We start from the raw sequence: 26,331 nt of genomic DNA, 5'->3' as shown, positions 1-26,331 counted from the left end.
GATGTTTTCCATTACCTCTGCAGCTACCCTCCATTACCCTCACGGTGTCTCCTGCCCCACGGTTCCAATCACCACCTTTTCTCTGTGGGACTGTCAGCATCGATCTTTTTCTGCTCTATATTTTACCGGACTTGCTGACTTCCTTCTGATCTCATTTTTGTATATAGTTCATGCTTCTGTTTTCTCACTCTTCTGTTTTATTGCTTTCATTCTATTTGCTTCGTTGCCTCTTTCTTTTCTACCCTACCTTCTGGTTTTCTTTGTGTTTACATTCACTGTCTTGAGAGAGGATTTGATAGGCCACTTAGTGGCCATTCAGGATGACGCCCTGCTGAGGAGTTCCACGTTTATTTGCTTCAGGCTGTTGGCAAGTTTATACCTGACTGTACTATACCTTGATTCAGGTGGGAATCCAGGGTCCAACCAGTACTGTTCCAGATATCAAGGGTCTCAGGATGTTAACTGAGAACCCTGTGTATAGAGAAGTTTGGACTCTGTCAGAAGGAGCCTGTTGGGATCACAGCATCTAGGGCTTCATGACTCCAGTCCAGTACACTCTTCCTTTAGCATTGTTGCCAGCCAGCTTATAGATGGAGAAACTGAGCTCAACAATGTCAAGTGACCCTAGGCCTTATAAGTCAGAGTACATGCAGTGCTTTATTTAATTTTACCAAAGAAGAGGTGCTATTTCTTACACTCCCTCTTATTCAGGAATGGATGGGTGATCTTTTTCAGAAGTGGCATCTTGCAATATAAAAAGTAGTTCTGTGGCTACTATATTATATCTACTTCAGAATTCAAGCAATACAGAATCAAATGGAAATTATTTATGGTGAAATAAGAGGAAAGAGGTTTAAAGCATTTAGAAACAGACATGCTAGAGGGATAGTTGTAACTTTCTCTTTGCTTCCTTAATACCTTGGCCGGTTTAACAAACCACAGCACTAATTATCTGGCAATTCAGATGCTACGCAGTCAGCATCCTACAGTGGAAGGCGTTTCTGGAGATAGGCTGGAGATAGGATTGAGGGGAGCAAGGGAAAGCAGCAGAGAACCTCATTTTTGTAGGATTTGGGAGGTAAGAGGCTCTAGCTTGAAGATTTGTTAATCAGCAACTTGTTTCAACTTGCCAGAGAAGTTCCTTTAATGAAAGTATTTAAGTAAACCAGTTGTCCCATGGTTATCTTACATCTGTTTATAGCTAACACTCATTCATCTTAGTCCTCTCAGAAGTTTCTGGATTGAAGTCTAACATGCCATTTTAAAATGTAAATTCTAGTTAAGTAGAAGAATTCTAGTTAAGGATTAGGTAGAGACTGGATAAAGCCCCAGTAAATTAATGATTGTCCAGCTGAAAAGGTGAGTGGGATAGGAATTAATGGATCAGCGAGAGGCCTGAGAATCATACATGGCACTGGTCCAGAGAATGGGGTGTGCCGCAGTGTCAAACTGGGTACATTTTGATTAATAATGAACCATAATATATTATTGGAAAAATGAGCTTTACTTAATACTGTGACAGGTGAAAATCAAGGTGGGAGTCACTGGTTATGAGTAATGCTTTATTGTTGATTGAGCACGTTCCCAGGACCTCTAAAGAGGTCTGTCTGTGCATAGTACATGTTGGTAGGAAGGAATGGCAGTGACTTATCAACCCTGAAAAGGCCCGACAGGCCTGGGGAACGGTTTGCCTGCTTGGGAAGAATGCTATGCAGATCATCCGCATGGAATGGAAAACAGGAATTACTGCTACGTATTGAAAAGGCTGACTCTCCTTGGTGGCCTCTTTCGGAGTGTAGGAATCAGACATGCTTTTGAGGAAATTCAATTTACCATGTTTGTAAAGGGGGTTAATTGTTTAAGGAAATTTAACTTGTTTAATTTAGTCACTAATTGAACATTAATCAAAGACCATGAAAAAGACATAGTTTCTATTTTTTATTATTTCCCTCCCCCAGCCAATTTTAAATAGAATAATAAGTTGGGGAAGTTGACTGACTGTAACTAGGTGTTTGAATTTATCGGGCAGGTAACTGGAAAATAACCAGCACCATCTTGGTTACAAGGAGAGAGTGATGAAACAGAACTTTGCTTGGAGGGGGAGATGGGGTAGATTTCTAATCTGTTTCCATGGTCAGAAAGGGGACAAGGAGGGTCCGATTCAGAATGGATATCAGTGGTGGCAGATGAGTAGTGACTTAGTCTCCAGGGAAAGGATATTAAGATGGTGTCTGGGTTATCAGCAATGCCATACTTAGAGTCAGACAGAATAAGCAGAAATTTCCTTTAGAAGGAATTCTACAGCTAGGCTTGTTTCATTTGCATTTGGGTTCATGATTTATACCGTGTGTTCAGCAATGTGACCGGAATGAGAACAATCTGGTGCACCCAGATCCCTTTGTTACTGGGAAGGGACCGGGCCAGAGAAGGTCTGCCGTGTGGGTTCTTGGCTTTGTGCAGGAAAGATTTCACAGTTCGAGTCCTGCTGATTTTGAGAGTACGTTTATTAAAGCTGGGACAGTGAAACAAGGAAGGGCCTAGGATGGAAGAAGCAAGGGGAGAGAGCCTAGGTGGGGCTCTGCTTTGGCTCCCTAGAAACTCTATGGGAAAAGCATGAGCCAAGCTGCTAGGCTGCTGTCAGCTCACTGGAAAATCAGAGAAAAGGGGACCTTGGAGAGACAGGTTCAGGGGGTTAGCGTGGGACTAGGTGCCATTGCCCATTGATGTCCTGGTTGTAAATCTCGTGGGGTCCTTAGAGTTTAGAAGATAAACGCCTTAGTGGGAAGGAGACAGGGAAGGGAAGGGCAAGGGCATGCTCCCAGGAGGAAGAACGAGCCCTAGGTTCTTCAGCTTGAGGGTTTTAAAGGCTGGGAGTTTAGGGGAGGTTTTAGGGAAGGATTTCAATAGAATATTCGTCAACTTTTACAGGTGTATCTTTTAGGGTCTGGTCTCCACTGATTGGTCGGCAACAAGGCAGTGGGTCATCAGTCATCACAGCTGGTCCTGGCGTTGCCCACCTGGTTTTGCTGCTTTTCTGGGCCTGGAGCTGAAATACAACTAAGGCCTAGATGTTATCTCTAAGGAGGAAAGGTCAGGGGGTCTAAACTGAATGACCAGTGATATGCCAGGGGAGGAAAGGTCACCCTGGGGGTGAGGTCTGGCACTAGGCTCCTGGGCCTTTCTGCCCTGGTGACCTTCTGTATCTGGCTGTAAACTGCTCAGCCAGTTTGTTCAGCTATGTGTCTGTTTCCCCATTCTGCTTGCCAAGGAATTTTTCTAGCTTCCTACTATCCTGCCTCACTTTAAGACCACTCTGGTCAAGTTCTTCCTGAAGTTCTAAAGACCTAGCCCATTGCAGGTTACAGGTTTTAAGCAAAAGATGGCATTCATTCATTTTGTAATTTTTCTTTTTTAATCCTCACCTGAGGATATATTTTTATTTGTTTTAGAGCGAGAGGAAAGAGAGAGAGAGAAACATATGTGTATTGATCGGCTGCCTCCTGCATGTGCCCTACTAGGGATTGAATTCACAACCCAGGTATGTGCCCAGACCAGGAATAGAACCTGCAACCTTTTGGATGTTGTGGGTCAATGCTCCAACCAACTGAGCCACTCAGCCGGGGCTCATTTAGTAATTTATTTACTTTTCATAGGGCAACACATGGTTCTAAATCCCATAAAGGACATGAGAATGAAACAAATTGGCATCCTGACCTCAAGGACTGTAAGAAACTTACAGTCAGTATAGGACATAAGCCATATATAAAAATAATACTCTAGTTGTTTTATGTTATTAGAAAAAGGAAAATATGTTGACGTACTATGCCTCAGGCAACATGATCCATCATCTTGCATATGACATCTCATCAGATCCTTTCAACACCCTGTGAGATGGATTTTAGAAGAAATGGGCAAAAAATGGGAGTATGGGTGCAGAGTCATTCAGTTTGCACAATGCAAATGTATGAAGCAGAGTGATAATAAGTTCAGAAAGGTAGGTTGGGGCCGGGATGTAAGAGCCTGGGTGGGTCTTTGTTCCTTGGTAAAGGGGAGACATTCAAGTGTTTTGAAAGGAGTCTAGAGTGATTGGGACTGTGCTTTAGAGAGCTGCAGCTGGAAGCCTGTAAAGACTAGACAGCAAATGACATGACCCTGATGAGCTGGGTGAGCCTTTCCTGGTATCTGCATCTAAATGAGTAAGTAGAGAAAGTGTCCTCATGCACGCACAGGCTTGGGGCTGGAGGTAATAAAAATAGAGTCAATCTGTAAACTGTTACTCCAGAGGGCAGAACTGAAAGCGAGTAGATTGTAGACAACATATATATATATATATATATATATATATATATATATATATATATATGGTTTGTAAAGAGACCTTGGTTTCAATCCCAGTTCCGGGTGTTCCGGAGCAATTTGCTTATGTAACCTTGCTGAGCCTTTGATTCTTACGTTATAATGGGGCTAATAACATTCACTTCATAGAATGGTTGTGAGAATTAAATGAGACACAAGACAGTGGTCTTTAGGGGAATAGTCAGAAAAGCAGGATCTGGCTCCTTGGGAGAAAGATCTTTAGTGGTGGGCTGCTCTCCTAGGTCAAGTGCTCATTGTTGCCAGATAAATTCAAGTGGGTGCTAGAAGGCTACTTGTCAGAAATGCTATAGAAGGGATTCTTGCCTCCAATAGGTAGTAGCATCAAATGACCTTTAGGGTCCATTCCAAGTTCTACTTTTCTTATTTTCTGCATGTTTTCTCTTGCTAAGTGTCCTCCGCCCCACTTCCACCCCATAGTGATAGTATCTGGCAAAATTCATAGGTACTAAAGGTAAGAGGAACATAGGAATAACTAAGCAGAAAATAGATATCTAGATCTTCAGAGCTGATTAGTGTTGAAGCCACAGGAGTCGTAAACAGACTTTGCTATTAAGTCAGCTAAGATCCAGAGTAGTGGGTAAACTCTGGGTAGCTGCTCACTGGGCACCCTATTTCACTTCTGCTGAAATGTCTTCACTCTTTGGGGCTTCCCTAAGGTACGCAGAGGCAGTGATTTCAGTATATTTCTTCAAGCGTTAGAGTCTCTTTTAAAAATGAAGCATTATGGTGAAGCCTAAATGTAGAACTGAGAAGAGCTGTAACTCTGATTAAGGGGGAGGGGAGAAGGTGGGGAGGAGCCTGAAATCTGGCCCATTGAGTCCTTTCTCACCCGCTCTGGAACCCCTGGTATGAACACTGCTGCTCCAGCCGGGGCCAGTTTTCAGCTTTCCTCTTGAGTCTTTTGTTTTCCGGACTCTGAAGGCAGCTGTTATCACTCCAGCTGTGGAGGGGATGGGAGGCAACTTCCTGTTATTCTATCCTGTCATCCCTATGGGGGTGGAACATTCCCTCCCTCATCTGCTGCTGCTGGTTGTAGAATGTGAGCCTGAGTGTAGCCATCCTATGACCGGGGCTGGAAGAATGACTGGTAGCCACCCAGCCACTGTTACGCGAGGCATTTGAGAGAGCAAGGCAGGCAACAGGCACAACAGACAAGTGTGTCCCTGACTGTGGGAGAGGGAAGGATGAGTGGCTAAGAGGCAGGTTAAGTGGTTGGTACATAAAATATCTGAGGGGGTGAAGGGTTGTTGCATAAATGGTGGGAGAGTAGGAAAGGGGAAGGACTCTGGCCAAAGTAGAGAGAGAGAGGAAAAGAGAGATAGTTAGGGTTTCTGGCTTGGAGATTATTTGAGGTTTGGTTTATTTAAGGAATGGAGGAGGGTTAGAGGTGATATAATGATCCATTTTCTGTCCTGTATTTTTATTGAGTGTTTTCCTTGAATTGGGTGTAAAGAATACAAATAGATAATATACACGGATCTTGCTCTTCAGAGTTTGGGAAGATAGAAAATGTATGTAGCTAGACATATATAACCATATGTTTACATGTCTGTACAATCTCAATAAAGCTTACAATAACTTTCGATGTATTATCAGCCCCATTTCATAGAATAGGTAACTGCTGGTTGTTTTAGTGACTTGGCCAAGTTACACGGGAAGTAAGTAACACAACTGGGCAATGACTGGACTCCAAGCCCTTTTTCTGTCCACTGTAGTACAGGGTGAGGACAGGGACTTTAGCTAATTAGGCTTTGGGAGGACAGGACGTAATACGGAAAAGGGGGGGTCAGAAAGTAGAAACTTCCAGTTATAAAACAGTCATGGGGAGCACGGCCAGAGTGGCTCATTCGGTTGAGCATTGTCCTGTGCACCGAAAGGTCACTGGTTCAGTTCAGGTCAGGGCACACACCTGGGTTGCGGGCTCGATTCCCAGTTGGGCCATGTAGCGAAGACAACCGATTGATGTTTCTCTCTGACATTGATGTTTCTTTCTCCTGGCCCCCCACCCCTTTCTTCCTCTCCCTAAGCATGTTCTCAGGTGAGGATTTAAAAAATAAAAAAATAAAAATAGTCCTGGGGATGTGCAGCATGGTGACTATAGTTAATAATACCGTGTTACATATTTGAAAGCTGCTAAGAGAGTAGATCTTAAAAGTTCTTTTCAACCCCCCCCCCCCCCACACACACAGAAGAGTGGGGTTTCCAGTTAGGTCAGAAGAGAATCAATCCGAGATCTGTGAGGAGACCAGTTTGACTGTAGCAGAGTGTTTCCCAGGACTGAAGTGGGAGATAAGGTGGGAGAGGTAAATAGACCAGATTAGGGAGAGTTTTAAATGGCTAGCCAAGAATTGCAGAGAAAGGGGGGCCGGATTTAGAGGGGAAGATCTTGATGGCAAAACCAAACTGTTTCAGGAAACTCATCTGGTAGGGGCGCATAGAACTGGGGGGAAATGGAGTCAGAAGTATTAAGATAGGAGCTTGGAATAGTGTAGGTCTGACAATGCTAATGACAAAAAGTAGGCTTGTGAGAGCACTGGCCCAGGGCTGTGGTTTTTCTTTTCTTTTTCTTTCTTTCTTTTTTTTTTTTAGCATCATAGTGTTAGAATGAGTCTACATTGTGGGCAATCACAGCTTTAAAGAGAAAAAAATGGTCTTGGAGTTAAATGGACCTTGGTTTCAAGCCCAAGGTTCATTCTGGGTGTTCTGGAGAAATTTACTTATGTAACCTTGCTGAGCCTTTGCTTCTTATGTTAAAATGGGGCTAATGAGGGGCGGGTGGGACATCTGTAATAGTGTCAACAATCAAAATAAAGTTATAAAAATATAAAACTGGGGCTAACGACACTCACTTTACCCGATGGTTGTGAGAATGAAATAAGGTACAGGGTTGGGCTCAACATCCCTTTACAATTTCTAGCAGGATAGTGAAATATGTGACATTGTCATCCATAAAAAATAAATAATATAATCCAACAGAAAGTCATTAACAATTTCCTTGTGCTTCCAGAAATGATGGATACTATGCTACCTGTATCTCATATAAATAGAGCCAATTTTCACCATTCAGCTCTGCCTTGGAGCAGATAGGCAAATTGAAAGAAACCATCTCCTGAGAATCTTTCTGTTCTGTTAGCCGAGGGGATTATACAGCATGGTATCCGTCGAGGGTAAATGTTAGTTAATTCTTAATTGATAGCTCAGCCTCCGCAATTGGATCCATTCAACAGTAATTATTCTCATGTGGCTTGTTCAGCTCCATTGTGAGTTCCCCTCCCTTTCAGCCGTGCATGCAAACAGCAGCGTGGAGGCTGTGAAAACGGTAAACAGTAATTTTTGTTATTTCAGGGGTTCAATTTTATTTGCCTGGAAGCTCGCGTCGTGTGACCGATTTTCATCACTCCCAGCAAAAGCAGTCGCAGGGTCGGGTAACGCCGCAAGTTACACATTCGGAGCCGGTCGCCTTCGCTAGCACCGGCTTCCAGTTTTCCCCCGAGTGCCTTTGAAGTTCTCAATTTCTCGGCGAGGGGAACACCCGGCAGTCCCAAGATAAACGGGTAGCGCGGGGAGCTGGCGTTTTCCTTCGTGTGCCTGACTTAGAGCTAGCCATTTTCTGCTCCACGCACCGGGGGCTCGTACTTGCCGGTGACACAGAGGCAATTGTTTTTCCTTAAAAAGGGGACTCGGGTGGGTACAGTTTCATTTCTGACGTGGGAGACAGTGAGTGCGCCAAGAAAAGTTTCAAACACGACCCGCGAGCTTCTTCCCCATCCATCGCCTTTCCTTGGACACAGCAGGAAAGGCAGCATTTTTTTTTTTTAATTTTTTTTTCCATCAACACCCACTCCCAGCCCTAGTCTGGCTCGGCGAGGAATGTATAAAATGAGTTGGCTCCTCTGAGTGACCGCCCGCGGGCCCAATCAGCGCGAGCCGCGGCGCTGCCGGCCCCGCCCCCTGCGAACGCTCTTTGGCCGATTCCCGCAGGGAGGGCGGGGAGAGGGCGGCGGAGGGAGGGGGAGGTACCTGGGCCGCGGGGTGATGTCAGCTCCCAGCTCGGTGTCTGCCCGGATTCCTGACATGGTGTAGGGCCCGGAGGGCGGGGACGGCGGGAGCGGGACGGGACCGGGTTCGGGTTTGCTAGCCTGTGGCGGGGCCGGAGCGCTGGGGCTCGGAGCTGCGGGGGAAGGTGGACCAGAACTTTTGGAACTTGCGCCGGCGGCTTGCACCCCCCAGGTAAGGGCGTCTGGCTCCCCTCGGAGCCCGGAGAGGAGTGGCACCGTCGTGCGGTCGCCCCAGGGTGTAGCAGCTGCTCCTCCTCCTCCCCGGGTCGGTTTCCTTTTCCTACTCATTCCCGTTTCCCAAGGGGGAACGGGCACTTTTTGGGGGTGGTGGTGGTAGGGTTGAACTCCTGGGGCTCCCAGCTAGCTTATGTGTGGAAACACCTCCGGGACTGGACGTGTGAGGTCTCGTCTGAATCCTCAGACCCCTTCTCCCGATGCACCCTAGTCTCCCAATAATACTTGGAGAGCCCCAATCAGAGAAGGGGGGGCGGGAGGGCAGTGGATTGCGGGGGTGTCACAAAAAGTTTATGAAATATGGACTCAAAAACAGTGCTCTTTGAGAGAGAACAAAAGTTTTGTATCTCTTTAGTTCCCGTGTGGCCTATTACATAGTGATTTAAATGAAAGGATATAATTGCTATTCTTATATATTCTTATATAGCAACATAAAAAAATCTTTTCATAGAGTCTTGTCAGGATGTGAGAAATTCACTTGGGGGGTGTATTCATTATGAGCTTGTGGGAAAACTAGGCTCTTGGGACCACGCTTGTAAAACGCCAGCCTTTTTCACGCCTACATTTAGACTGAGAACCCCTTTCCCTGCCCCCTTGGTGATCTGGAGGGGTTAGGAAGGTTGCTGAGAATCTTCAGATAGGTCTTCTATGGCTCAGAAAAGGAAGAGGGCTGGTCGTTGTGTTTTCAAGGATCATTTTTAGAGCAGGGAGTTTTAAGAGGGAGATGTGGCAGAAGGCGTGGCATACAAACTCTTCATTATAGGAACATGCGTTTTTCAACATGTGGGACCAAAACAAATCCTTCCTTTCAATAAGAAGTGCAGGGAGCAATAGAAGGAGGATTTGATTTAGTGTCCAAGTTGGGTAATTAGGGAAAGCAGTTTCCTGCTGGGAGGAAAATATATTTTGAGAACTGGCAGTATAGAATTCTGATTTTTGTATATTTCCTGTTTCAATCCCCCCACCCCCACCCTCCTTGGAGATTTGTGTGCCCAGGTCACTAACTGGGTGTGATTGATTTTTTTTTTTTTCCCCTGGGGAAATAACTCCACAAAGTGATTCTGAACTGCCACTCATTTATCAGTGCTTAAGGCTCTTTCTTTTGGAGAAGAGAAAAAATGTATGGGCTGAGACTCCTGAGTCAAGTTTCCCTTTTCATTCACCACTGTTCCTCACAGTGAGGATCCTTCTGTTGCCAGGTCTGGGAGGAAACAGGCGGGCGTGGACTTCGACTTCATTGTGAGTCAAAAGCTGCATCCCCAGTGCCTGAACGAAAGGGCATTTCCCGGAGACGGGGAAAGGAAGAAGCCACCACGTTACATCCAATAAACCCAAGTCAGGAAGTGTGGAGATTCAGGACTTCACAGATGGGGTTCTCTATCTTTCTAGCCAGATGACAGTTAAATTTCAGAGCTAGAAAGAATATTTTGTTTGCCGTTGTTTATAAAACCACCTGGGTCTATATTGTTCTCAGTTTCTGAAAAAATTAATTAGCACAGGGTGGAGAAAGAACAGGATTTTTGCAAAGGGCAGGTGTGCTTTACTGGAAAGGCCGGAACATTTTAATTTTGGTTTGTGCTTTAGACTCAGAACAGAAATTTCCTCATGGCTCTGAAATACTGGTGGACAAGTCTTTTCTATTTGTGTTCTATAGGAAGCACGTAAAACATACTGTATTTTTCAGTAGGAAAGAAAAGGAGGTGATGTGGAATTCCTGTGGGCTGATCACTGGAGCCCTGGCTGATGGAGTTTGTAATACCCAGAAATGGAGCTGCAAAAACCAGTCAAGTAAAGAATACTTTTGGGATGTTATCCTGATGAGCCAAATTCAGATTTATGCTTTTTCCCTCAAGAAACTAGCCCTGGCTTAGGGACTTGAGTATGCCAAAGCTTTAAATTTTATTAACAGTTTTTTGAGTAATAACAGTAATTTTACCTACTTAGTTTTAACCAATATTTCTCTTTTACGTTTATGAGGCAGACGTGGTATAGTAAAACACGGTACTTTTAAAGGACAAAACTTGAAAGATGTTTGTTGTTGAGAAAGGTAGGCTCAGGTTTTGATTAAATTATCTTTGACCAGCATCTATCACTTGTTCTGGTAGCTAGTTAAAAAAAATGTACTAATCTGGCCTTTGTGGACCAATGTTGACTTGAAATCTAGGGCACACTGTAGTTCCAGATCAATAGTGCCTAATTCCAAGGGCACCATAGACCTTTTTTGGAAACAAGTTCAGTGAGGGAGAGGTCATTTATTGTTTCTGCAGTCTTTTTGTCACTCTCTGTACCAGCATGAGAGATATCAGAACAAGGTCATTTTTTTCCCCCCTGGGTTACTGACTTAGCTGACTTGTTTTTAAAACCTGTCTTTCATATTCATGAAATATTTGCCTTTTATAGTTAATTTAGGTTATGTTGGTCATTTGGTACATTAAAATTAACTTTTTGAGTTTTTCATCTCCCATTTTTAAAAGTACCTATACCCCAAACAGCACATTTTCCAAGTTGTTTACTAAAAGGCCTCATTCATCATCCATCTTTTCAAAGATATTACGTGTTTCTGACCTGATTTTATTCACGTTTTCACAACAAGTGAATGAGTGAATTAATGAATGCACATACATTCCCCTTTGGGGCTGTGTCTTGATTCTATATTAAAGAAACGTTGCTTCATGGTGAAAACATAAACAACAGATATTGTGTAACAATGGCTTTTTACTCCCAGAGGTTTCCCTAGAAAGCCATATTCTGAAATTGAGAGAGAAAAAAAATCACAGTTGAGCAGCCAATTGTGAAATTTTTCAGGGAGCCATGATTATGATTATTAATTTAACTACGGTTGAACAGATGGGTTTAAGTATCAGATTCAAAGCTGTTAAGGTTAGTGATGCTGGTTGTTGTTTGGAGATGAAGGGAACAAAGTGTCTGCCCTTCAGCCAGCATTTCTCTTCTACTAAAGGTTGACCATTTCATAATTAAATCAGTCATCAAATTGTCTAAAAGTTGACACTATCCAAAAGCTGCTCTGGGCTGGTGCAGTTCTTGCATCTGTAGTATGTTATATCATTTGTTTCTCAGATTCATTGTCAGAAACTTTTCCCTTGTCAAAAAGCCTGCAACTTATGTCACATATATCACCACCACCAAGACTGATGCTTTATTAAATGGATTTAAAAAACTAAACTGAACTAGCCCACCCTATAGAATACAGACTCTTCTATTTTATACTCTTTGTTTTAAATATAGCCATTATTGATGCCAGTTTGGCATTAGTTGATAATGTTTCAAAAAGCCAAGTGGTGAGTTTCTTTTACTTCATTTTTTTTTTCCAAGTTGAGGGACCTGGAACAACAAACAACTGGATTTTAGATTTAAAAAATGGGCCCTTCTGGGAGTTTTGAGTTTGCACACTTGCTGGGCAGTTTTGGGGGTTGAGGAGGGTCTGAGTGAAACGTGTACCAGTCTGTACCGGTTGAAGAGCTTCTATTTCTGAAATGTGGGTTTGGAGTGGCCCACATTTGTGGCCCAGTGAGTGTGTTGTCATAGTCTGTGACTGAATTTTGTTTGTATGTCTCCCTGGAACTTGGTGTGACTCACTTTTTTTAAAAAAAAAATTGATTTAAGAGAGAGAGGGAAGGAGAGAAAGAAAGAGAGAAACATCAATCAGCTGCCTCCCTCACATGCCCAGACCCGGCATCAAACCTGAAATCTGGGCATATGCCCGGACTGGGAATCGAACCCACCACCTTCTGGTTCAGGGGACGACTTTCCAACCAACTGGGCCACACTGGCCAGGACAGTGTGACTCACATTTTGACTGGCTCACACACACTTCCTTGTTTTTGTTGGCAAGTGGAATGAGTTCAGAATAGAAAGATCATTTAGTGGTTTCTGTTCAGCAGTGCACCTAAAAATGTTCATGACTTGAAGGAATTGTACAAACTCTAATTGCACTGAATTACAGTCATTCTGGCAAAGGCTCATGTCTGAAATATGGATCATGGAGGAAGAAGTTCAAGTACTATAATGTTTGGGCCTGGCTGTAGATTTTATGGACTTCCTAGGAACTCCAGAGTAAGGCTAGATATTTTCACCTCTGGTTTAAGGAAATAAAACATTTGACATAAAAACATGCATGTTCAAGGGAGCAGGTGTGCTGATTTCTAGTGTGTGCCTTTGTTAACAGGGAAAACTTAAAGATGCTGGAGAGACTAAAGATGCTGTTTTCAGTGGCAAGCCCGTTCATAAATAAGAGGCCAAATTCTTTAAGCAAGCCAGGAGTAGATAGGCCCATTGGGAAGTGTATTAACTCTTGCCTTGCTATGAATGTAGTACTGTACCATATCACTAAGTATGCCTATGTTATCTCATATTTCTGTGCCTAGGATCTAGCTCACAGAGATCCTTTGCTGTCTTTGTCATCCCTCTCTTCATCTGTAATCTTTTACGCAAATGTTATTTTGCCATCACAGAGCTGTATGAGGTTGTTATGAGGAAAGCTTACTGAATTTACTTTATTTGGAAGAAAGTGAAAACAAGGCTGCAACTCTATGGCCTACTTTCTTAATATAACTTGATAGTGTGACTGCAGTTGCATAAATAATGCCCCTGCAATCGTTATTTTTTTCTAAAGATGTTGCTTCTCATAAAAACACATGGTGGAGAATTTTGTTTTGTTCGAATTGGAATTTGAACATGCTCTACTTTTTCTTAATGAATGATAGAAGAGTTGAATGAGCTTGTTGGTTCTCACCTAACTTAACCATGGGAAGTGTGTAGTGGGAGGAAGGGAAACAGTGACAATTCAGGAGAAACACTCTGGTCGAACCTGTGAGTCTGCCAGGATGATTTGTGTGAAGTCACCTGGGACTCAGTGTTTTTCCTCAGGATCAGCTGCTTGGATGCTTCTGTAAAACTTTCACGTTCTTCCAGCCTCTGCTCCCATCAGTGTGTGACTCTGCACAACCAAGAGGGATTTTAAACATAGATTTAAGATTCTTTTATTGCTTTTCTCAGGGTACCTGGATTCTCTAGGATGACTTGTACTCTACATCACTCTGGGGGCAGACAGAGCTAGATGCCCAACCAATGCCCATTCCACTCACTTCTTCGCTGCAGCTGAACCCATTTTATTTATGACCAGTTAAAAAACAAACTTGATTTCCTAGAATCCCTTGCAGTTGGAGGTTGTCAAAGGGACATAGCCCTGGCCATTGAAATATGTGTAGCTGGGTGGGGCTCCCCAACAAAGCTCTTTTAAGGAGGTGGCCTCTGTGCTCACTTGCTAGCCTCTTGCTCTTTGTGCTGCTTATTTCTCCCTGGAACGTGGATGCTGTTTTCTAAGTGGAGAAGTCTTCTTGTGACCAAAGGCAAGAAACTTGAGGGGTAAGCAGGCTTGGAAGTTGAGGGGTAATAGGTCTGCTGTACCAGACCTCTTCTGCCCATCTCTTGACTTTTTGTGAGGACAGGAAAATTTGATTAAACCACAGAAGTTAGATCTGTTACTTGCAGCCAAGTGGGATCTTAACTGAGTTTAAATTTTGAAAAAGTCATTATTCTTTTTTCTAAGAGAAGGCAGCATTGTGTATGACAGAAAAAGGGGTTGGACTTTGCCCTACAAACTCTACTTGAATCCTGGCTTTGCTATTATAGCCTAATATTGGCAAGTAATTCAACATCTCTCAGTCTCAGTTTTCCCATCTGTGAAATGGTGGTACTGATATTTGTCTCATAGAATTTTTGTCAGTATTAGAAATAATTAGAAATTGTTAATAAAAATAATGGCACATTTGTCACATAGATTATTCAACAAATGGTGGCAATTATTATTGAAGGAGAATGTAGTGGCAAGCCTGTAGTGGGGCGAGTGTGGAGGAGGAGGCAAGTAATTTAGATTCCAGTAAGTTCTCAGTAAACATAGATTGAATGACTGAATGGTTGATTAGTTTTATAGCTGCAACCACTCGCCCCCATCTTCTTGGTGTTTATTTTGATGCTCATTTCTTATCCTCGACCCACCCGCCTAAACCAGAATACTTGGAGCTCTTGTGTTCTCCAACTTCAGTTGAAAAAGCAAAGGCTGTCCTTATGAAAAATTATTAGCTATAGCATAGGAATGAAAGGAGTGAGCTCCAGAGTTGGACAAAGTGGATTAGACTCCCTTGACCTTACTAGCTGTGTGATTTTTGTCTTCTGTGAAATGGGAATGATTGGGTGATTATGAGGAATAAATGTGCTAATATATGTGAAGCTCTAACAGCTGTTTTCCTGGGACAGAATGAGCACTGGATTAATGACAGATACTGTTATTATTTCATTAAACACTTGTTAAGCAATTCTTGGCCTTGGTATGAGGTCCTTTTGGAAATGTGAGGGCAAATAAAAATGTTCTTTACCCTTAAGAACATTCATAGGCAAGCGATTCAGGGAGGAAGGGGATAACCCTCCCTGTACGTAATTGTAATAAAGAACAGATTTAAAATACTATTTATCTGTTAAAAAGTTGAAAAAAGGTACTGATTTATACGATGTCTCTGATATATATTTTAAGAAGAAAACAACCAAGCACGCATGCATACTTTATATATTTGTCATTGCATAAAGAATTGTTAAATGGGGTGATTTGGGGGAATGAGATTGGGGCAGCAGGAAAGATGAAGGGGACTTTCTTTTACAGCATAATGTCTATTTTATAACATTTAATGCATTATTCTTGAAATATGAAAAATATTAAATTTTAAAAAATCAGTTTGTTGGGCCTTTTGGAAATAGGTGGGGAAGATCATGCTATGAACTAGACTAGTCACTTGAGCAAAGGATTGGGTTTAGGAGGTCCCACTTGAGGAGGTGGGATTTGAATGGGCATTGAAGGATGGGGAGGAGATGTTGACGAGACAGTGGGGGAGATGAGCACATTTGGGTTTGGAGCAGAATATAGAATTTGGTAAGATTTAGAGGAAGAAAAGATAGAAAAATCAATATCATTAAGAGAGGTAAGATATACTGGAGCCAGATCTTAGAGGATTTTGAAGAGAGTGACAAGATTATGCTTTAAAATAAGCTATTTTTTTGGTGTAGGGTGGGGAGGGATATGAGAACTATTATTTTATGAAGATGACTCTGGGAAGTATATTGGATGTTAGCTGGAGTATATGTGGCAAAAAGGGAGTGGGGAGGGATAGAACATCCTTAATCAAGAAAGGCACACAAGCGAAAGTTGAAATTTTATGGAAACATGATGAATTAAGATTTGAACATGTGGAGTTTGAGATTCCATCATGACCCACAATAGCCTACGTTTGTTTTCTCAGTGTACAAATGGGTAAAATAGTAGTACCTGTCTCATTAGGCTTTTAGGAGAATAGCAACAATAATAATAGCTAATGCTTACATAGAACTTGGCGCACTAAGCACTCTTCTGAGCACCTTACTTTAAAAAAATTTTTTAAATATATCTTTATTGATTTCAGAGAGAGGAAGGGACAGAGAGAGATAAAAACATCAATGATGAGAGTCATTGATTGGCTGCCTCCTGCATGCCCCCGACTGGGGTTGAGTCCGCAACCCGGGCATGTGCCCTGACCAGGAATCAAACCACAATCTCCTGGATCCTAGATCGATGCTCAACCACTGAGCCATGCCTAGCCAGGCAGAACCTTCTTTATTTTAATTTAGATTTAATGTCTACATCAGCCATAAGAAAAGGTACTATTATTATTCCTATATTACAAATGAGGCATCTGAGGCACAGACTGGCTAATTGAATTTCCCAGGTCACTCATTGTGTATGTTGGACTCAGAATTTAAATGCAGGTACAGTTTTTAGGGTCAATATCCTCAGCCTCTTTATATTTCTGCCTGTGGCTTAGCTTTGTGCTTGGCATGTTAAAAGCCGTTAAGAACTGCTAGTTGATCTTATCCCCATGAAGATGTTAAGCAGGAATTTAGAAATATACATTTGGAGTTTAGGCAAAGCCCTAGAGTGATGGATCATCTCCATAGGGATGTTACATAAAGAATGAGAGTTGTTGGACTTGCCAAAGAAGAGGATCCAGACTAAAAAGAGAAGGAAGCATCGCAGGTTCTCCAATAATGTCTTTTCGTTGTAACTTTGATGAGGGAAAAGAAATTTGATTTCCAACCGGGGCCACGGTCTGTGTGGAGTCTGCACATTCTCCCCATGTCTGCTGGGTTTTATCCAGTCCTCTGGTTTCCTTCCATATCCCAAAGATGTCTCAGTCTCAGTGAGTGTGGGTGTGGGCGTGAATGTCCCCTATGATGGAAAGATGTCCTGTCCAGGGTGGGTGCCTGCCTGGGGCCCTGAGATGCCAGGATAGTCTCTGACCACCTGCAGCCCTGAACTGGAATAAGTGGGTTGGAAAATCATCATCTTAATTTTTATTAATCTTTTAAAAATGTATGTGTAGCTCACATTTATTTTAACATTTAATATTAGAAGTGTTTTGAGTCTTATTTAGTTTAGTGATGTTTTTGTGACCAGAAATAAGCCACAGGAACTTAACTTTTGTCTATATCGATTAGCCTGCAGTAAAAGCGGTTTCCTTATATGTCATATCACCTAAAGTTGCAGTTTCCAAGAACCTGTTGGGGATATTAAGTGAGGACTTACTGAACATGGCATTTGGCGAACTCTTGACATTTAGACACGGTCAGGCCAGGGAGAAGTTATTAGAGGAGGTAGAGCAGGAACGCCCGAGAATCAGAGGATGGTGGTGGCAAAGGGAAAAAGCACACCCGGCCGAAGTGGGTGGTCCGTGCCATCCTGCGCTGCGACCCAGTATGAGGTCGGCTCTGAGAAACTGCCCCGGCCCAGCTGCCAGGTCATTCGTGAACTTGGAGAGCGGTTTCGCTAGCACAGCGGAGATGAAGCCCAGAGTGCAGGAGTTTGAGAAATACATGGGAGGTGATGAATTCCAGGCGGCCCCATTGGCCCAGCCTTTCAAGGAATCAAACAAGCAGGGACGTGCTGTGATGTGACAGCCTGGGTTCGAGGAAGGTGCAGGTGGACAGGGTGATATGAGAGATTCAAAAGAGAGGGGAATGGGTACAAAGGACAGGAATAGATTCACAGTCAAGTGGAGAGTGGTAGGTTAGCCTTGAAATCCGTCAGAACCTTCTTCAGTTGGGATGAAAGAAAGGATAGGGGAAAAGAGAAAAAAATGTGATTGGAAGGGGTAGGTTGAGTAAGTTCACCTCGGGCAGTCTGCATTGTTTTCTGTCTGATGGGAGGCAGCGAAACAGCATTTACAGACAAGCAACTCAGGCTCCTGAGAGGCTGGCTCTCGGGGTTATTGGTTCAGAGGAAAAATTGGAAAGAATGACAGAAGTGTCTCATCTAAACAACACAAACTGACACATTTGCCCGGATGTGTCTCCGGGCAGGAAATTAATGTATTGCAGTGGAAAGTAGTAGTGGCACACAGAAGGGGAGAATGACATGAGACAAAGGAAAACTTGACTGTATTTAAAGGAGGAATTTTTAGACAACCCGACTTAATGGTTTGCAGAACAACTGCCCAGGGAAAACCTGAGTGCTCTGAGTGGTGAGAAACAGCCTGGTTCTGGAACCACAGTGTGGGTTTGGTTAAAACCGAACCACCAAAGCACTGGGAACACTTTAAGGAAGTTGTCAGTGGAGAGGCCACTGCATTAATTGTTGCTCCTGGTAAGTTTTTTTTTGGTCTTCAGTTTAACTGATTATTTCAAGAGAGATCTTTAGTTGGAAAGACATTGGGTTGTGATGTTTCAGCAGACTTGCTGTTGTAATGACGTTAGGGGGATGGGAGAAAGGGACTGAAGCAATTCAGTAATTAACTGTGTGGTACTATAAATCAGCTCCTCTCCCATCAATCCATAGGCGGGTCTCTTGGGGGTTGCTTTGAAAGACATCAGGGAAAACTTAATCTAAGTGTGTGTAGCATATTTAGACAGACATCATACTCCTGAATTAAATGATTCTCCGTGGGGCCAGATAAGGCATTGCGGAGCCCAGTGTAAAATGAAATTATGGGGCCCTTCGTTTAAAAACCCTGGCTGGGTGCTCCGTTGGAGCGCCGTCCCAATTTGTCAGGGTTGTGGATTCAGTACCTGGTCAGGGCACATACAAGAGTCAGCTAATGAATGCATAAATGGGTGGAGCAGCAGATCGATGTTTCTCTCTCTCAAATAAAAAAGTAAATTTAAAAGCAGGAAAAAAGTGTGTTAAATGTACTAACATAAAAGTTTCTCCTTTTTGTCTGCAGTCTCCCTCTTGACTCATCATGGTGTTTATTTGCTATTTAATATCATTGTAAGTGAAGAAAAAGGAAAATTGTTAGCATGAACTTTACTGTTCACCTTTATATCGTACAATGCCAGTTTTAAATGCAAAATTAAGAGCTTTTAACATGTACGCAGAATCACAGAAATGACACACTTCCTATTTTGCATATGTATATTTATATTGTTTTTACCAAAACAGTGGGAACACTGCACAAAGCTCACTCGCTACTTTTATTTCACTTCTTGATTTGTGCATTTGATCAATCTGGTTTACAGAAGGAAGGGCTGGTGTAAGGAAGGACTGAAAGGAAAAAGAACTATGGGTTTCTCTTATCTTTCCGTTTTCTTCTATCTCATCATGTTTAGCATAAGTGGGTGGCTAATACAGGGAGGTAATGGGAGTAAGAGAGGATGTGATAGGAATCCTTGGTTGTTTGTGTTTTATTGGTTCGAATGGAAAGCATGGCTTCTTGGTGCTGTCAGCACCCCCCCATCTGCTTACTCAGGTTTCGTGACACACTTTCAACTAGTCTTGCTGAACTCCCCATACATCACGAATCCAGAGAGTTCTGTGCTCCTGGGCACTGCAAACACTATGTAGGAATGGGGTGGCAAGAAATGGTGTGGCCACACACATTGACTGGGTTCTCCTCTGCTCACACGCACTTTCCCTTGTCCCATCAGACCTCATTCACAAACAAGTTCAAAGTTATGCTTATGAAGAATCTCAAGACATTGACAGCAGAGCATTAAACCAACTGTGGAGCCTTTCTGAGCATAGGGTTCTGTGTGACGACGTGAGTCACAAATCCCTGAAGGTGGCCCTGTTCTCAGAAGTTAGAGAGGTCACTTTTAAGCCTCTGATTTTCCCTCTGGTCTTAAAGACTCACCTTCATTATCAAAGTTTGCGATGGGGCAGGTTTGTGTCTGGTATCCTAGGAACTCTCTCCTGGCCATCAGCACTGTAATTTTTGCCTTTCAAATATATTTTTAATAACTCTCTATTGCCTCTACCATTACCTCAGTTCACATCCCTGTCATCTCTGGTATATACCCTGCAGTTAATTTTATACTTGTTTCTACACCTCATGGCCAGACAAATCTTTTAAATAAACTTTTGATATGAGGCCACCTTACCTGCTTTTTTTGATCTCCTGTAGGCTGTAGCTTAAAGCAGACTTCTCATACTGAGTCCTGGTGTGGAGACTGCTTGGAGACTGGTTTGACCTACACAGTATGTATTTTAAGAAATTTAAGCCAATACTTAAAGTGTAGGAGATTTCACCTGTTGAAATTCAAGTTTTACAAAGAGAAGATCTGGCTACTCTGGGCTTCTGTTTTGCTGGGCTGGTGCCTAGAGAACAGGAGTACCCATGGACTTGGGGAGGAATTTAATTTGGGTTTGCTTTTAGGGCAGACTCTTTGTTCTGGCAAAATCATCACTTTCACTTATGTAAATTTAAATCAAGTATCTGAGGGAGTGCTGTGAAGCAATTAGGAATGCTGATCTTTTATCTGAGAAATTAAGTTTCCACCTTCATACTGCAAGTTGATGTATGCTTCGTAGCAGCCCTTGGTTGCTTTTTTAGGAGAAATATTTCTTAGGTCTCACCTGGCCAGTGTCACTACTGGTCACCTGAGATCACTTTGTGACCTCTTGTGACCTTGACCTCTTTCTCCAAGTTTGTCTTCCCCTGTCCCCTGTGCTCAGACCAGGCACTGCACCCCTAGAGTGCTTTAGGTCCTCTCAACCTTTCTCCTTTTTTTGTTGCTCTTCTCTTTGCTCAAACCCTCCTTTCCTCCAGGCCCACTTAAAGCAGTTCAGGAAACTTTGCTAAGAGCCTCAGTCAGAGCTCAGCCTGTGAATTCAGGTAATGAAATTTTTAAATGCTCAAGTACCAAGAGGGTGCTGAGCTCAGGTCATTTTCTAAGGTTCTTCTAGCCCAGTGATTCTGAGATGCTGTGATTCTTCCAATGCCTGTGCCTATTTATCGCCACACAATTGGTATGTAGTTGGTTTTTGAAATTGTGCTTTTTGAAAGGAAATTTGCTTGCACTGTCTCGGTTCATTATGAGGGCAGCACTAGTGTTATCTCCATTTTACAGGTGAAGAAACAGAGTTTTCTCCAAAACTGACACTGCAAATAGATTATCTCTGGTTATGTGTTATTTCTCCAAGTAGACTATATACTTGTTGAAAGCCATTGACTGTGTCTTTGTTGCTAGGCCCTGTGACTCAGCAGGGACTCAATGTTTATATGATCAGAATAATGGTTCACTCAACCAATATGTATTGAGGCCTAGATGAGGCTCCATGGGGATGCAAAGGAGACTCAAGTGGAAAAGATGGGTGTGAATCAGTTATACTATAAGATATGTCTCCTACCTGTGCACAATTACGATATAGAGTCTTGGGCTTTGGAGTTAGATGGGCCTCTAGCTGTGTCTCAGTTTCGTCATTTGTAAAATGGAGCCAATAACAGTATGTGCTTTGTAGCATGATTTTCAACCAGGGTGATTTTGCCTTGGAGGAATCATTTGGCAATGTCAGGAAATACATTTGTGTGTGTGTCGTAACTAGGGGTGGAGGCACGACTGACATTTAGTGAGTAGGGTCCAGGGATGCTCCTAAACACCTTATAATGCATGGACAGCCACCATAGCAAAGAGTTACCCAGCCCCAAATGTCAGTTGTGCCAAAGTTGAGGAGCCCTGCCTCATAGGGTTGTGGAGATGAAACAAGATAATGAATGCAATGAGTTTGGCCTAGTTAACTGTTACTCTAAGAAAACCATCTCAGAGATTGCAAAATCAGCTTTCGAGAGGGTGAACGCCAAAAGGATTAATTTCAGCAGCGTTTGAGATACTTGCCAAGGAAAAGCCTAATGCTAAGGATTTCATGGTCTCCTGTTTAGAAGTGGCGAAAGACTCGCTGGAGATTGTTAGTGTGTGTTACACTGTGTACTGACATGAGCTGGCATGGGTTTATCAGAGCTGTGAAAACAATCATTAATTTTTAGGGTGTTTCTGGTAAACTTCCTGCTTGCTTAACTAGTTTATTCTGTGGAGATAATTTTGGTGTGTGCTTTTAAATCCTCTTCTGATGGAGGATGTTTTAATTAGTGAATTTCCAAATTCTGTTTTGGTAAGTGGGACATGAAAAATGTTTGTTTTCACATCAAGAAACCTAATGTTTTTCTAGTTCTAGATTTAAGACAGAGCCACCTTTCCTCTTGTTTACTGCCACGCCTGCCTATTGCACAGTGCTTTGGTGTTTGTGGGAGTGGTGTGGAGAGCTGTTGGATTTCCATCTATTGTTTATTGTAGATTTGCAGTTGAGATTGTTACGCAAATTTTTCGTAATCATAAAAGTAATATATGTACCACTTAGAAGATTTGAGTAGTAGAGAAAAAAACATAAAGACACAGTGAAAGTAATCAGTAACCCTACTACACAAAGAAAGGTACAACTAGTGTTGGTGTGTTTCATTTCTTTCATTCAGATATTTTTTCCATATTTAAAAAAATCTTTTTGATTTTTTTTTTTTTTTTTTTTTTTTTTAGAGAGAGAGGAAGGGAGAGAGAGAGAGAAAGAGAAACATTGATGTGAGAGCTGAACATTGATCAGCTGCCTCCTGCATGCCCCCTCCCGGGATGGAGCCTGAAACCTGGGCATGCACTCTGACCAGGAATCTAACCAGCAGCCCTCAGTGCATGGGACAGTGTTCAACCAACTGAACCACAATGGCCAGGGCTTTTTTCTATATTCAAAATATTCTGAGTACATGATTTTTGTGTTCTGCTTTTTTTTTACTTAACATATTTTATTTGCCTTTCCCCACACAATTAAAATGTCTGTAAATATTATTTCTAAGAACTGTAAAATATTCCATCTATATTTGTTTCACGATTTATTCAATCCCATTGTTATTGGAAGGGGGACCTGGCCCTGCTCAGGTCTGCCTAGGGCCAGCCAGTGGTGTGTGGGTTGTTGATTTCGTGCAGGAAAGATTTCACATGAGTCCAGGTGATTCTGAGAGTACGTTTAACGAGGGGACAGTGAAACAAGGAAGAGCCTAGGATAGAAGAAGCTACAGGAGAGAGCCTAGGTGGGGCTGCTTTAGCTCACTGGAGAGTCAGAAAAGCGGACCTTGGAGATAGGTTCAGGAGGTTAGCCTGAGAGGAGCTGCTGCTCCCCATTGCTCCCCTGGTTGTAAGTTTCATGGGGACCCTTAGAGTTTAGGAGATTCATGCCTGGGGGAAGAGAAGGGGAAGGGAAAGGTGAGGATGTACTCCCTTGAGGGCCCTGGGTCCTTTGTTTTGAGGGTTTTTAAAGGCTGGGAATTTAGGGGAGGTTTCAGCAGATTAATCAGATTTCCAGGGCTAGAGGGTCATTAGTTGTGGAAGCTGGTCCTGGTGTCTTGTCTCCCACCTGGTTTTGCTGATTTTCTGGGCCTGGAGCTGAAATACAACTGAGACCTACATGTTATCTCTAGGGAGGAAAGGTTAGGGGGTCTGAACCGCATGACCAGGGATATGCCAGGGGAGGAAAGGTCACCCTGGAGGTGAGGTCCGGCGCCAGTTTCGCTCATTGCTAGGCATCTGGGGCTTTCTGCCCTGGTGACATTTTGTGTCTGGTTGTAAATTGCTCAGCCAGTTTCAGCTGTCTGTCTCAGTTTCTCCATTTGCCAAGGAATTTTTCTAGCTTACTAACCTGCCTCACCGTTGCTGAACATACACAGCCTGTTTTCAATACTTGATGAGTATCTTTATGCAGCCAGCATTTTCTGTATTTCAGATTGTTCTTATCTTTGCAATGGATGATCGGAAGTAGAACCAAAGGATGTAGACGTGTATGGATATCTCAGTCAATATTGCTGGTAGTTGCCAAAAGTTTCTATTAACTTCTGTTGCCATTAGCAGAGTGATATTTTCATTTTAATAATATTTGATAATTTTCTAGGCATATTTTGTTTTTCTCTTCTTTTTTATTTGATATTAATGAGATCAGACATGTTTATATGACTACTGGCTATATTTCCTGTTTTTAACAAACTTCATGTATTTTGCCCATTTTATCTATTGGGTATCAGTTTTCTTGTCATAAATTCTAGTTTATGTATTTCACTTATTAATCCTCACTCATAGTTACTGCAAGTATTTCACATAGTTTTTTCTTAATTTTTTATTTGTTTTATCTTTTAATATTGTTTTTAGTGATATAGAAGTTTAAAATTTTTTTTAGTCAAATCTGTTGATTTTCTTTTCTACCTGGGGTCTTCGATCTTTGTCTATACTGACATGAACCCTTTCTGCTCTGGAAGTCACTATACTGTGTCATCAGTCTTTAAAATTCAATCCCCAAATGACCACTGTAGAGTCTCCTAATGTGGATAAATGGGCCTTAAGTGCTTATTCTAATGTGGCCACCCACTATATACCATGGAAAACCTTCGTGTGTGTGTGTGTGCGTGTGTGTGTCAGAGAAAGAGAGAGAGAGAGATAGAAAGAGAGGAAAATTGATGTGGGCCGAGCCTCCTTTGGTTTGGTTTTGAATTTACTTTTGCTCAGGATGGACCAGAGCTTCCTAAAGTCAGGGAACTTCCATAGATGCCCAAGTGGCACAGTGTCTGGAACCAACTACTGGGGCAAACTGGGGCTATGCCTGGCACAGAGTTGACCCACAACAATTTTTTTATTTGTTTAGTGCATGAGAAAGTAGACTGAGCAGACTGTGGCAAAGTCTCCTCCACTCCTCACTCCCCAAGTTTTCTCATACGCTCCAGGCTCTGTCTCTTGCTCAGCCTGCTCAAGACAACACCTGTCCTGGGTGGACTCACAGCAACCCACAGCCCTATTGCAGTCCTCCAGCCGCATTAGCCAAGGATAGGGAGGTAGCAATAGCAATGGGCGTCCATCTGTTTTGCAAAGCCCTTTCTCTGGGGCATCTTCATATACTTCTCACCTCAACCTTAGGAGATTAAATACTACTTTCCTCTCCATTCATCTGGGGGAAACTGCCACTCAACAGAAGCACAACTCAAATCTAGAGCTCCTGACTCCAGACCCGATCCTTTCTACTTATGAAACAATTCTCTCATTGTAATTTCTTGGCAGTGCTATTGGGTCAGAGGGTAGCAGCAACTATTTTAAGTTTTGGAGTCAGACGTATCTTGGATGGAATCGAACTTGGTCATGTCTTAACATTGCGACTTTATTATTTAACCCAGCCTGAGCCTTGGTTTTCTCACCTGTGAGATGGAGACAATGTTTACCTTGTAGGAATATTAAATTAAGATAATACATTCAAGATGCCTAGCACAGTACCCGGCTCATTCATTATAGGGGCTCAGTAATGATTGTTTCCTAGCCTCAAAGTTGAAAATGCTGCTGTTCTTTTTTGTTTAAAAATTTTAGGATAACTGGTAAACCTGTTCAGTCTTATAAACTTTTAGTAAATATTCGGAATATTTAAGTGCAAGAAACGCTTTTTTATCTGACCTACTTGTTTTCCTGTTCCATAGTTTTTCTTTCCTGTTAAGGATGTCACCTGATTCTCTTAAATCCTTCTGCTTAGAAAATTTCGCGATGAACTCCCAGCTTAGGACGTTTCTCACAACCAAAATAAAACATGTATTGTCTATGTGTTTGTGTAAAAAGCACAGACAGCTCTTTGGAATGGCAGTCACTCAGTCATTCCTTTACACATAGTTGAGATTTTTGGCATCATTCATGGAGTTGTTACTTGTCCATGTATAATAAGAATTCAGGTAATAGAGCAGTCTTCAAAAGAAAAAAAAAAAGGTAGAAAATCATGAGAAAAGACAACGTTGTTAAATAACCCAGGAGAAAAGTTGTTGAGTAAATTGTTTTTTATACCACATATAAGTTGGGTTAGATTTGATTGGTTTTATGCTAGATCTTGTTAACCACATAAAAAGAACTGTATGTTTGCTCAGACTTTTCCATTTTAATAAATCGAGCCAAGTAATTATAAATGTTTTCTTAGAATATTATAATCCAATGCAGTCTTGTTTTTATGGAGTTAAAGATAACACCTGCTGGGAATCTTCTTTAAAATATGTTTTGCACCTTCTTTCTTTTTTGGTCCCTGAAGCCAGGTTTGCATTTTCAACAATACATCATCTTAGTATATTGGAATATGGGAAAGGTTAATGTGGATGGGGCTTCATTGGGTTAATAACTAACCTTCTAGCTCCTATTCTGGGAAATTTAGATCTGTTGCCCTACGGTTTTTCCAACCCCTTACCCCCCCAGCCCTTGGTAGGAATAGGGCAATAAGGATGGGAAATTCTTTTAAAGTATAATTTATATAAATTCACAAGTTAGTTGCGTTTTTATATAATGCATGCCCTATGTG

General features: G+C 42.3%; 1 protein-coding gene across 5 annotated transcripts in view; it reads left to right on the top strand.

Moving 5' to 3' along the window:
* The first annotated feature begins 8,501 nt into the window (after nt 1-8,501).
* The window catches only part of PPFIBP1 (PPFIB scaffold protein 1), a 156,964-nt gene continuing 139,134 nt past the window's right edge, over nt 8,502-26,331 (top strand). For all 5 annotated transcript variants that reach the window (XM_016199107.2, XM_016199106.2, XM_016199105.2 and 2 more), the window contains exon 1: nt 8,502-8,607. The gene's annotated coding sequence lies outside the window, so the exon portion shown is untranslated. The remainder of the gene's footprint in view (nt 8,608-26,331) is intronic.

Source organism: Miniopterus natalensis, chromosome 2 (genome assembly GCF_054644295.1).
Source record: "Miniopterus natalensis isolate mMinNat1 chromosome 2, mMinNat1.hap1, whole genome shotgun sequence".
Lineage (NCBI taxonomy): Eukaryota > Metazoa > Chordata > Mammalia > Chiroptera > Miniopteridae > Miniopterus > Miniopterus natalensis.
This window is presented reverse-complemented; position numbering and strand designations above follow the sequence as displayed.